The 12061-nt window shown below is 40.7% G+C and overlaps 1 long non-coding RNA gene across 8 annotated transcripts; it reads right to left on the reverse strand.

The window, feature by feature from the left end:
* Nucleotides 1-2556: 2556 nt before the first annotated feature.
* LOC135284973 (uncharacterized) lies at nt 2557-11838 on the reverse strand. Of its 8 annotated transcripts, XR_010350111.1 has the most exons (6): nt 11331-11838; nt 10921-11031; nt 8240-8330; nt 7826-8063; nt 5792-5871; nt 2557-4948 (listed from the first exon to the last, which is right to left on the reverse strand). It is a non-coding gene; the product is annotated as an uncharacterized LOC135284973 (long non-coding RNA). The 8 variants fall into 8 exon arrangements; XR_010350133.1 differs by lacking the exon at nt 10921-11031; XR_010350098.1 differs by having other exon boundaries at nt 8240-11031.
* Nucleotides 11839-12061: the final 223 nt, after the last annotated feature.

Consider the following 12061-nt stretch of genomic DNA (forward strand, 5'->3'; position numbering starts at 1 on the left):
TGCCTCAAAAACTTGAGAAGCTGCAGCCCTCTGTATCAGGCCAGCTTTCTGTCCAAGCCTAATACCACCAGGACAGTTGTCAGCTACACTGATTTTGAGCAGCAGGGATGGTTACAAACCACTTACAACTGACCTCGTGGAAAATGAAGGCAGTGCTGCCTTAGGTGTGCATAGATCCTGTCCCAGTGCAAGTCAAGCCTTGTGGGTGCCCTTTGAGGGGCAGCAAGGTAAAGGAGAGAAAATGGAAAAGAAAGAAGAATTTAATTCTGCAACATATTCCAGAGTTGACACTGATTCTCACTGTTTGCTGTGTTTTGTGCCTGACTTTTCTTCTTAAGATGTTTGATTTTCATCACCAAAGTTAATTCTGTATGCCACAGTGCACTTTGACACCTTTGCTGTTTTAGGAGCCCAAGCAGTGTATTCTTCTTCTGTGTGATTTTAGCATAAAAAACAACAACAACAAAAAGACCAAAAAAATAAACAAACAAACAAACAAAACAAAGCCAAAACAATCCAAAAAAACCCAACAAGCAAAATATCTTTTCTACAAAATCTGTACTTTATAAGTAACAAACAATGCTGTTTTTGCTGTGCTAATCTCGGGAGTTTGACTCTTTAAAGCCCATTTTTTTCCCTGTAAATTGAGTAAATAGCCTCATCTTCTTGCCTTATGTTAAAGTAAATTACATCCACTGATGACTTCATCCTGCTCACTACCTTGCAGGGAGCTGGAAGAAAGCTTTGAAATGTGCCATGTGTTCATTCTATAAGGAAGAATGTACGGGACACCTGGCTGCTTCTGGACCAAGCAGAAAAAGGGTCACTGTGCTAGGGAACACTGTGTTGATCTGCAGGAGTCAGAGGCCAACCCTGGCTCACGTTGTAATGGCTTTTCTTCTTCACACAGGGTGGAAGAGTGAGGGAGCATGTGAGAGGGAGTAGATGATGCCTGGATCTTGTCTGGGTATGGGATTATACTGCAGACAGAATGTGACCCTGAGCTTAGGAATGCACTTGGACACTCAAATTTGATAATAACTCCAGGGGTAATTCCCTTTTCACACTATGGTTTGAGTATTATTCTTTTGGTGAAATAACCTTCCTGTGATTGCTTCAAGTTGGACCGCTGTCCCTGAGAAGGCTAATCGATGACTCTCCACATAAAGAGTCTCTCTTTAAAAAAGAAAAAGGAGAAGTTTATTGTGGCTAACTTGGATCTTGGAATAGCAGGAGGCAATTTAATTGGAAGATGTAAGCTGCTAACTACTAATTTGCATGATTATAAGATTTTGTAATTGCCCTGTAAAAGTTAATTTGACATAGGGCTCAGTGAAACTCAACAATGTTAGCATGATATTGATGTGTGTATGAGATTTGCTGTAGATGTTTGATATGCTCCCCACTGAAAGACCAAAGGAGAGATTTCAGGGGGTTATTTTTAAATATATACATGCACACACAGAGAGGTGAATCTCATTGTAATGACCCCCACGGGGCCTGGATAAATGCATGTTGTATCAAGGAGTTCATTGCAGCAGGAGTTGGTAATTTGTTCCTTCAACATAATGAGGAAATATCTGGTTGGAACTGAACATCGATACCTAGTAATTTTTATGAAGATTACCTCACTGATTAACATTTAACTTGCATTTTAAAAAGAGAAATGTTTAAAATCCAAAAATGTGCACTTATATGATAAATACAGCTTGCACAGAGGAAAGTGAGAAAAACCACCCAATTTTGTATGTAGGTCAACCTTGTATTAGGGTTTGCTCTAATACAGCTAATTAGGGAGGAAAAGGTATTTTGTTATTGGGCATGCATGAAGGGGAGTCTGAAGCAGGGCTTCCAAATGGCAATCCTAGTGCCATTTGACTTTGTGTGTGTGTGTGTGTGTGTGTGTGGGTGTGTGTGTGTGTACTACCTGCAAGAACATCTTGCAGGCTGCAGTCTACAAGAGATTTCCTGTGTGTGGTGTGGATCCCTATCAGAGGTTCCAGGACAAGGCTGCAGGAGTGAGGAGTTGTGCTGTGGAGAGGGATTAGCTCCAGGCTCTGGTGCTGCAGGGTCGGGGGCTGGTGGGCAAGATGGGTGTGTGCCACAGTCCCTGCCAGCCTCTGTGCCTTTGTGTCAGGACACAGCCAAGGCAGAACAAGATGCTCTTAAAAAACTGAGAGAAATTCCAGATTTGCCACGTTCTTCCTTTTCCCTTCCTTGTAAACTGGCAGTTCACAGTGGGTCACTTCACTGCCTCAGAAGACTGTCAAGGGTAGAAATGAGATGAGAGAGGGAAGGTGTAGCAGGAGTTGTGCAAAAACACCAGATTCCTTTTTTACATCTACATCTGAAGAGAACAACCTATGCTTGACTGAGTTGATAAGGTACACAAGCACATAGCTCACTAAAAGCACAATAATGGAATTGCTGATCTTATATATTTAAATTAGTAACGTGTTGATGTGATTCAGTGGGCTGGGACCCAGTGTTACTGAAAACAAACACACACACACCCATCCATACTGGTCTTAGAGGGTAAAAATTTATTTCTGAATTAGTATTTTTTTCTCCCTCTCTTCTTGTTTTCCTGGGGGGAGAAATAAGGGGAAGGTTGCATGTGATGTTTGTAAATAGTATATCCAAGTTAGTTTCTGTGATTGTGGCACAGACAGGTGGGTGAGTGTACACTGCTCTGCAGGGCATGAAGGAGGCACTAAAGACAAAAGGAGCAGGAGTGGAAGGCCTTGCCAAAAGGGTGGGTGGATCAGGATGGCTGACCTGGAGAGCTACCCTTGCAGCAGTTACGTATGTGTTAATAGAAAGAAAACTGGAAGATTTAGAATAAATTACTACTGAGAGTGAAAGCTGAGGGAAATGTATGACAAATATTTAAATATTGCATTATAGTCTCCAGACAAACTCTTTTAAGTTGAGAGCGTGGGACTGGTTTTCTAATGGGATGCTGAAAGATGTGTAGATAAAGAAACAATTAGGAAGGAAATTGGAAATCTGGAGATCTGAACCTATCTCTTACTGAAATGCTTTAAAGTCATTCAGGTGTTCACAACTATTTAAATACTTCACTTGTTTTACGTGTCTCAAAAAAAGCAATGAAGCAGCACTGTCATAAAGAGCCCAGCCCTGCTCCAGCTGAAATTTTTCTGACATAGACAAAACAAATAAACCCCCCCAGAAGCCCAACAATGCCATTTTGTGTGCAACATTATACCTACTGAATGAGAGGAAATGTAGGCATGCATTAGAGTAAAGTACTCTTAAAAGCTCATTTGGATGGTATGGTTTTTACCTAGAGGGGAAACTACTGTATATGCAAAACTGGGATGAATATTTACAATATCCAGGAATAGGTACTGGGAAGGGGAGGGGAGGTGGGGGGGAACATGCTGCAAATGTAATCATCTTCTGAATGGTCCAAAACCAAATTGTTCTCGCCGCTGTTGCTGAGCAACAGTCCCACTATGGGATTCAGCCTGTGCTAATGTACAGTGGGAGAGCCCAACCTACCCAGAGAGTCAGAGATTGGAGCACCAGGAGAGGCAGCAGAGGGGTCTGGCATGGCTGAGCTCCACTTCCCAGCAGCTGTGATCCCCCAAGTACATATCTCCCCCATTCTCCTGGCCTTCTTTTGGGTAATTTGCTCTCATAACAGGCTTTAAATAAGTAGGGAAGCAAGACCAGTAGCAGAGTGCGGCGGTACTCTGGCTGTTGTTGTAGCAGGCTGATTTGTACCTAGGACATTTTCTGTGAAGTAAAGCATTAGCACTTCTTCTAGAGTGTTCAAAGGTGCTGAAACTCTGGGGAAGGAAAGAGAAAAGCAAATAACAAGTCTACCAAAAAATTAATGGGATTTAAAAGCAGTGCTCCCCTGTGACTTCAGTTCTGAAGACCACATGTGCTCTCATTAGGTGGTAGCACAGTAAAAATCCACTGTCTAAAGTACAATAATCCACTGTATTTTGAAATTAAAATTCTCGAATACCCAATCATCTGACACAATATGACATCAGTTTTCATTTGCTTCCTTCAGAGGGTTAGTCTTTAAACAATCAATTTAGGGATAGAGAAAGGAAAGGGAAACCACAAAAAATGCATGTTCAAATAATGTTATAGGATTTTCTGAAGTAAAAGAAAATAAAAGTCAAACCAAACCAACCAATGAAAACAAACAAAAAAAAAGCCAATCCAAAAAATGATTTGTGGCTGATGAGGTGACCTGAGAGACCTTACTATACCAAAGTGTACAGGAAAATGGTACCTTGGAACAGAGATATTTCAAATGTGTATAGGACACACCCTGTAAGATAGTTCTTGGCTGATTTTCTTCTCTTGTTCATAATGCAGTGTAAAGCTGAGAGTCCTCTGGGTGGAGGAGTAAACCTGGGCTTGCCCTGGTTTTCATAACCAAATGTTTTATAACACCTTCTATTTTAGCTATTTTTTAAGAAAAGTGAATCTTTATTTTTCTAAGTAACTTTGCCACCAATGTGGTATTTGTAGTATGAAACAAACTCTACCTACCTTTCAGTCTGTATCCCAAAATTATTACTCTATATGAAACTCTAATTGAAAATATGGTCATTTAGACTGAGTTATCAATGGACATATTGAATCTTTACAGAAATAGGCTTATGGGGAAGGAAAGAAACGAAAGAGTAAAGTGAACAGCTGAAGCCACAAAATGCCGTATTCCCTATACACTTACAGTATACATTCCATATACTACCAGTTGGTACCTGGTAGATGTTCTTAGTCATAAACCAGCACTCTGTTTGCATCCCAGTTCCCAAACTGCCAGGGCTGTTCTGACCGTCTGTGTGGACACATTTTGAAATCATCACAGCTGGATCTCACCTTAATATAGGACCAAACTGAGGGCTAAGTGTAAACAAGTATAACCTTTCAGATGCTCCAGATCAAGATCTCATTCCTGCTGGGAAACAGGAAAAAAATTACAAGCCAATATGTGTTACCTTCTATGATTCCACTTCCTTAGTCCAAGAGGAAAACTTCCTTTTACAAAATCAGAGAATAAAGTTTTCCTGCCTTGTTAGACTGGCTGCCAAGCTGCTGATTTTGGGGTAGCAGTTTAATAGAGTTCCTTGCACTCATGACAGCCTAGGTGGGAAATCACAGAAGAGCACAGAGGAAATTCTCACAATATACTTCCCCCCTATTATTTCTCAGCTTATTTTGAAATTAGGAAATCATATGGAAACAGCAGGAGGATTCCTAGCCTTGTGCTATTTCCTTCCCCTGTGATCATGAAGTTTTATTGCTGCATGAGCCCTGCTGCCTACCATGTCACAGGAGCTCAGCAAGAGGTAAGGTTTTTCTAAGTGTGGGTGGTCATGTCCCTGTATTCAGCAGAAGCAATAGGGTTATTCAGCTTGAAAAAAGGCAGCTCAAGATGAAGTGTAGAAGAATGATTTTCAAAGAGAAAATAATGAAAAACTAACAAAAGCACCCAGGGAATTCTTTTTTTTTTTTCCTCCCCTATTTTGGTAATTGCCACTGAAGAGCCTGGCACTGAAATGACATCATTAATTCAAGGTATCTCACTCATACATTTGTGGGGAACATTGTATGAAATGAAAGGAAATTTCCCCAGGACTCAGCCTATTGCATTGGAAAGCTCTTCTGCTGGTGAAAAACAGTTACATACAGAAAGATGACCTGCTTGCTGATGCAGGAAGAAGTACAGACATTTTTCAATAAGCTGGAGTTTTAAATTTCTAATATTTTACTATTATTTGTAAGTGCAGATACTCACAGTCATATCCAACTTTAAGAGTGTATTAACATCATTTGTGTCAGAACTCCTTTTTCAGAAGGCATGTACAAATAAGTTTCCTGGAAGACAATTTTATCAAGCCCTTAAACTTTGCTTTTAAGCAAGTAGTGCACAGGGAAAAAATGTTGACTATTGAATATTAGCAATGTACTGCTTGTAAATAAGCAGCAAAGGAATATTGGCACATATCATGCAGTGGGTAATGTTGACCCATAAGAAAAATCTTTCAAGACTTCATATAGTTGGAGAAATATGATTTTTTCAGCAAATTAGTGATAACAAGCTGTTCCAGTCAGCATAGCTAATATTCCCCATTCTTTTCAATAGGTATACCATAGAAAGTCATAAAGGCAGAACCCTGTTTTTCCTTCCTTAAAATATTTGATATCCCCACAAGTAGTTCAGGTATACCTGCTATTGCATGCTATAGCACAAGAGAGTGGTAGGATATAATCTCCATTCTGCACTTGCAAGTAACCTCTCTGAAGGTCATGAAGAAAGGAGCAACTCCAAATAGTATAGTATACATTACCATTTTTTTCCTGAGACAAGTTAACTAAAACTAAACTAGTAAAAAAGAAAACACTCCTATTTTCACATATTTATGTATTCACTTGCTCATAGTCATGGGAAGTTGCTACAAGGAGAGAAATACTTTAAAGCAGGCAGCTATTATCTAATCTCACTTCTGATTATTGACACCCTAGGTTCAGAACACATAAAGAATAGTTAATGAAAAACCAGATCTTCCAGTTTCTTAATGGAATTAAGTTAATGTTGGAAGAACAAATCTGGAAAATACCGGCATGGAAACCTAGCCTTTTTTTTTTTTAATGGAGCAGCATTTCTATTACAAAACTTATACTAGCAACTTCATAATTAAAGAGAAATTTCTCTCCCTTGAGCATCTGGGTGCTACAAGCTTTTGTTTTAGCTTTGGTCCTCATCTCCTCCCCTCATGCTGCTGTGGAAGATGAGGGGTATTGTAATGTTCTTGAAATCAGAAAATATCTGCTCCTCTGATTTGAATTTACAAAGCAAAATGCTCTCCTCTTCAAGCTCTGCTCTGTGCTTTGTGTACTTTCATATGGTTAGAACAGGATTAATTTATTTTCTACACTTTCTGTTATCTCTTCTCACTCTGGGGCTGTCACATCTTTTGCTCAGACAGCCATGGGAAGGGAGAACTTATCATTGCATTTAGATGGAATTTGAGGAAATATTTTGTCAAATCGGTTGCTCTGCATCATACTTATCTTCATGATTCATGAGCTTCACATTGCTATTCCTCCATGGCCAGGTAGGGAGGGAACTCGAGAATTGTACCTGTGATTTGCCCTGTTACTCAGAAAAACTGGCAGCTAACAGAAGAGCTAAATTGCTTCCTTTTGTAAGTGAAACATCTCACACACATCTCTGTCCCCCTCTGAGCCCTCCAAAGCAGGATAGTGTTGTTGTTCACTACCACACTACAAGTTAGCTTCTCCTTTAAATGAGGTTTTAGGTTGAGAATTCCCCTTTTTGTGCTTTAAGACACCTTTTCTCCATCTCTGGACACAGGGCATGTCAGAATCAGGAAAGCAGAAAGCCAGAGGAGCCACTACTCTCAGTGGCTTTTGGATGGTGGAAAATATACGTGTGCTTCCTTTTTGGAGGGTGGGTCTGGAGCACAGGGCACCCTCTGTCCTGGCTTCAGCTTTTCAGGAGTGGCTGCAGGGCACAGCCACAGCTCTGCCTTTCTCTCCTGCAGCAGTGTCTTCACCCAGCAGAGCAGTGAGCCCACGTACATGGGATGCATACAAACTGCTTATTGTCTTTCTGTCAGGAGCATCACCAAACAGTCTCACTTTCCCCAAATAAAAGCAGATCTGGATTGCAGAGCTGGCAAGAAAAACAAACATCAACCCTGTTTTAAGTGAAAACACTGCCAGATGCCACGAGTAACACAGAGAACTAGCGTGAGACAGATACTGGAGAAGAGTAGCTTAATAGTTTTAATAGCAGTTTTCTTACCTCTGGCTGTTTATGAAAGCAGATAAGCTAAAAAAGCTTTTCCCTCTCTCTCTTTTTTGAATGCCTTGGTGTAATACTTCTTTTCCTTCTATCAGCTAGATGTAGAAATCTAAATATCACTGAGCAGGCTGGGGTTTGGGCCAGTTTTAATGAGATAATACCTCATAAGGGATTGATCCCAGATACATTTAAAGGACCTCGCAGCTACTGCTTTGCAATACATTGCAGATTCTGCAGCCTAGGAAAAGAAACAGAGAATTAGTGAGATGTATGAAGAAATGCAGAGTACAAACTTAGTCCCCAAGACATTTCACGCCCTGTGGATTGCAGACTCTTGTACCAAGCTTATGCAGTTGTTTATTTTTTTTTGTCTGCCAAGCATGGGTGACAAAATTTGACAGGCAGTATGCTTACTTATCTGTTTTTTGTGAAGTAATGCTTTTGCACATTTTTCTTCATTATAAGCTCTGAACAAGTGAGGTGCAACGTTCCACTTAAATAGCTTCTGCATGCAGACAGCAACATCACAAAGCCAGGTTGTAGGAGAAAATACAATGGGAAATAGAATTTTAAAAACAATATGGCAAAGGCAGGGAAAAATATATTTCCTTAAGTATTATTTATCCTTTTCTAATAGTTCACTTTGTACCATGACAGGAGTGGAATATATTCCATGGTACAAGATTGTTTCCTGGGAATGAAAAAGTGATTGACACCTAAGTTTGAATTATTGTGAATATGCGGAAAAAATGGGATTTTACACATGGACAAAGCCAATAAGAGGTCTGAAAAGCATGTTTATATTGGGAGAACATTAGTATAGAACAGCCCAGCTTTTAAAAGAAAAATGGTCTTCAAGCAACAGGCTCTACTTGGGAACAAAGTGCCATTCAACAAGAAGGAACTGCTTTAACAGCTCAATTATTGATGATGCTGAGTCAGGAGTCTGTGGATATAAAGTCTGCATTTGCTTTGTCACTGGAAGTAGGGACTCAGCCATAATAGACAACCCAAAGATTTCTGATATGCCTGCACTTGAATGATGCATTTCTGATTCTGATGACATTTCTGTTAGACAAGTGATGGGCCAAGTACTGAACCCCTTCCTCACCTATAATTCCTTTCCTAGCCAGGCCAGTACTGCTTCAATCCAGCTGAGCTTTTACTGACAAAAGAAGAACTGTTTTCTGCCTCACACTCGCCCTAGTCCTGGCACCTCTGGGAGATCTGTGTGGATCCCTGCCGTGGCTGGGCACTCCAGAGCTGTTCACACATCCATGCCTTTGACTAACACCTCTGCAGTGGAAGCAGTGTGTGGATAAGTGAATAGCAGAGAGTGCTGCCTCTAGTTTTCTGAAATACAAATTAAAATTACTTTGTGTAATGGATGAAAGAAACTCTGCTCTCCATGAGAAACATCTGAAGAAAAATCAAGATGTCATATTGGCAGAGTACTGTTTGGGCAGAATGGCCTTTCACATTCATAGCACTTGGGCAGGATTATCATTATGTATTCCCATTGCCTGCCTCTATTTCCTACACACTATGGCACAAGTTATTCCATTCCACCTCTCTGCAGAAAAAGATAGGCATAGGCCTTTGTAGCCTGAAAGAAAATATTTTTATTAGGCCATTCCTGATAAACATTTTTACACAATTACCTTATCTTCCAGCTGTCAAAGTATTGTAAAATTTTCAAGAATAAAGTGACTATTAGGAGGCATTAGCCAAGAAGTAAGAACCCTAATTACTTCTTCAAGTAAGTAATAAATGAAAGTGGCTGAGTTTCTGAAGGCTTGTCACCTTTGCAGTCATTTCAATAGACCTTTTCTATCCTTACCTATACCAGATGAAGTGGAACAGTAAATGTAGTGCACTTAGTCACATTAGTTCTATTGTTGTGTTTTCTTTAAAGAAAAACTTATTTGATCTCCCTGCAGCCTCACTCAGTGAAGAAGCACTGAGAGTGTAACTTGTTACTGTAAAATATCCTTTGCATGTGCAATAAAAACCTGGATGTCCATATGGCCTCCAAATGGTCTATGCCCAACCAAGAAACAATTGGGTTCTGTTGTTCCTTAGATAAAAGAGTATCAAAACCAGTCTGACTTGAAGAGATAGGTCTGGTTTCTTTTACACTTAAGTGTATGCAGTTTTATGACTCAGTAGGAGAACAGTTAGATGCTTTTTTTCTGGAAGGTGAATAATGTCCCTCCCTACTTTGGTATGACTTGATTTGTTGTATCCCTCTCTGCTATGTGGCAGAGGAAGGCAAAATTCCCCCAAGCAGAGGCACTGCTGTGTTCCCAAACAGAGGGGCATTCAGAGCACGAGGTGCTGCAAACCAGGGAGCACCTCTCACATACAGCACACACTGCATCCTGGCTGCTTCACTGCCAATATATAAAGGTTTTTTTTCTATTAACTGCTTCATCTGTTAGCTATCTATTGCCTGCCTTGGTAAATCAGTTTTTAAAAATCATCTATATTCATGCACAATGTGTGGGTGATGTTTTTCCCTTCTTCTTTGTGTAAGTGTGGTCTATCCCCATTACAGCAAGCCTTTGGGGAATATTATAGTATTAGAATCTCCTGAAAACTGATAGTTAAGTACTTATCATCAGGAATAAGTGAATCAAACCAATTTTCTTTCATTTTTTCTTTCAGAAAGATGATTTTGTAGGACAAGGCTCTTTAATTGGATGTCTCAGCCCTGTGAGATAAACACAGATTTTCTTTCTCTGCATAAAGAGAATATACCACAGAAAAGATGAGAGTACAGTAATACTGTCCATTATATAGATATATCTTTCTACCTCGCACTGATTCTCTGCATCAGTCATGGTTTTTAACACAAATGAAAGCATATTAGCCTCAGAGGGTACCAGTTAGAAGCACATGTTCCCTAATTAGTACTTTGATGTAGCTATGTCCAGGTAACATATGTAGCTTTAATCATAGCAAGCATTGCCTGTGATGGTCAGCAAATCCCTAGGTCATCTTTTCATCTTACAGTCTGATGTCTCACAGATAAATGCCTAGAAAGACTTCCTTTTAATACCTGCTTACTGGCAGGTGCATTATGGGAGGCTCACCTTGATCCCTAAGATGCAGAAATTGCTTGGAACAAAGACCCAATAATAATGTAAAATCTTCTCCCAAATGTATCTATTTCTCTGATCTTTTCTGGCTTATCAGCAAGTTTTCTGACACAAAAAGTAAAAGTGCAATTTTATTTAGAAAGTGTGATAGTAGAACAGGTCTCAATTTCTTCTGAAAGTCTGTCAAAAGCAAAAATATTATAAATTCATCATACATTAATCATATATACCCACTAGGGAATTTGTTGCTTCTGGCTTTATCTGTCATAGGGAAAGTCACACAACCCAAATGATTCCATTTATTTTAGTATTACAACTAATCAAATACAGTTTGTGGCTCCATGGTTCGTGATACATTCAGACTGACTCAGAAGATGCCGGAAGGGAGCAAGCTGGGTCTGTACCTGCACTGGGCAAAGGACCAGGACTGCCCATCTGTTTCCTTTTGCATTGCATAGGACATTGTAGGGTTTCTGAATTCTTTCTCCAAGCTGTGAAAATGGTCGTGGTGAGGGCTGTGGATGGGCATTCGTACTGCAGCACTGATGTGGAATTATTAGCTCAGAATTGTTATCACGTCTTGGGAAAGCAAAATTGATCATGGAGTATCAGCTAAAGGATTTGAATCCAAAACGTTTTGAAGCAAAGAAGAAACACAGGGGATAGTGCAAGGCTGAATATTGTTAGCACAAATGTGTTCTGACAAACAGGGTCAATAGTTTGCTTTTCACAATTCAGTTAACATTTATTTCAAGGCTGGGAGGAAAACACTACTGAAATTTCTAGCCCACTCAGCCACTTGGCCCAGGAAATTCTTCTAGGACCAAAAAGTCATGAAATCTGTGTAGCGGGGTCTTTTCCTTCAGCAGCAGGTGAGGCAGTGGGCCCGCACTGACCCTCCTTGCCTGCCTTGCCCCGGGCCCGCGGCCGAGCACCGAGGCAGCAGCAACTCTGCACGCAGCTGGCAACAGACGTCAGGAGTCACCCGAGTGTGATGAGTGCCAGAGGGGCCCAGAGGGTCCCGTTCAGCGGCAGCAATTACCCAGAGGGGACCGTGGGACCGGAGAGATGCCAGCGGCCGGGCGGCGCGGCGCGGCGGGGTCCGGGCCGCGCTCGGGCCCCGGCGGAGGAGGCG

The sequence above is a fragment of the Passer domesticus genome, chromosome 1 (genome assembly GCF_036417665.1).
Source record: "Passer domesticus isolate bPasDom1 chromosome 1, bPasDom1.hap1, whole genome shotgun sequence".
NCBI lineage: Eukaryota > Metazoa > Chordata > Aves > Passeriformes > Passeridae > Passer > Passer domesticus.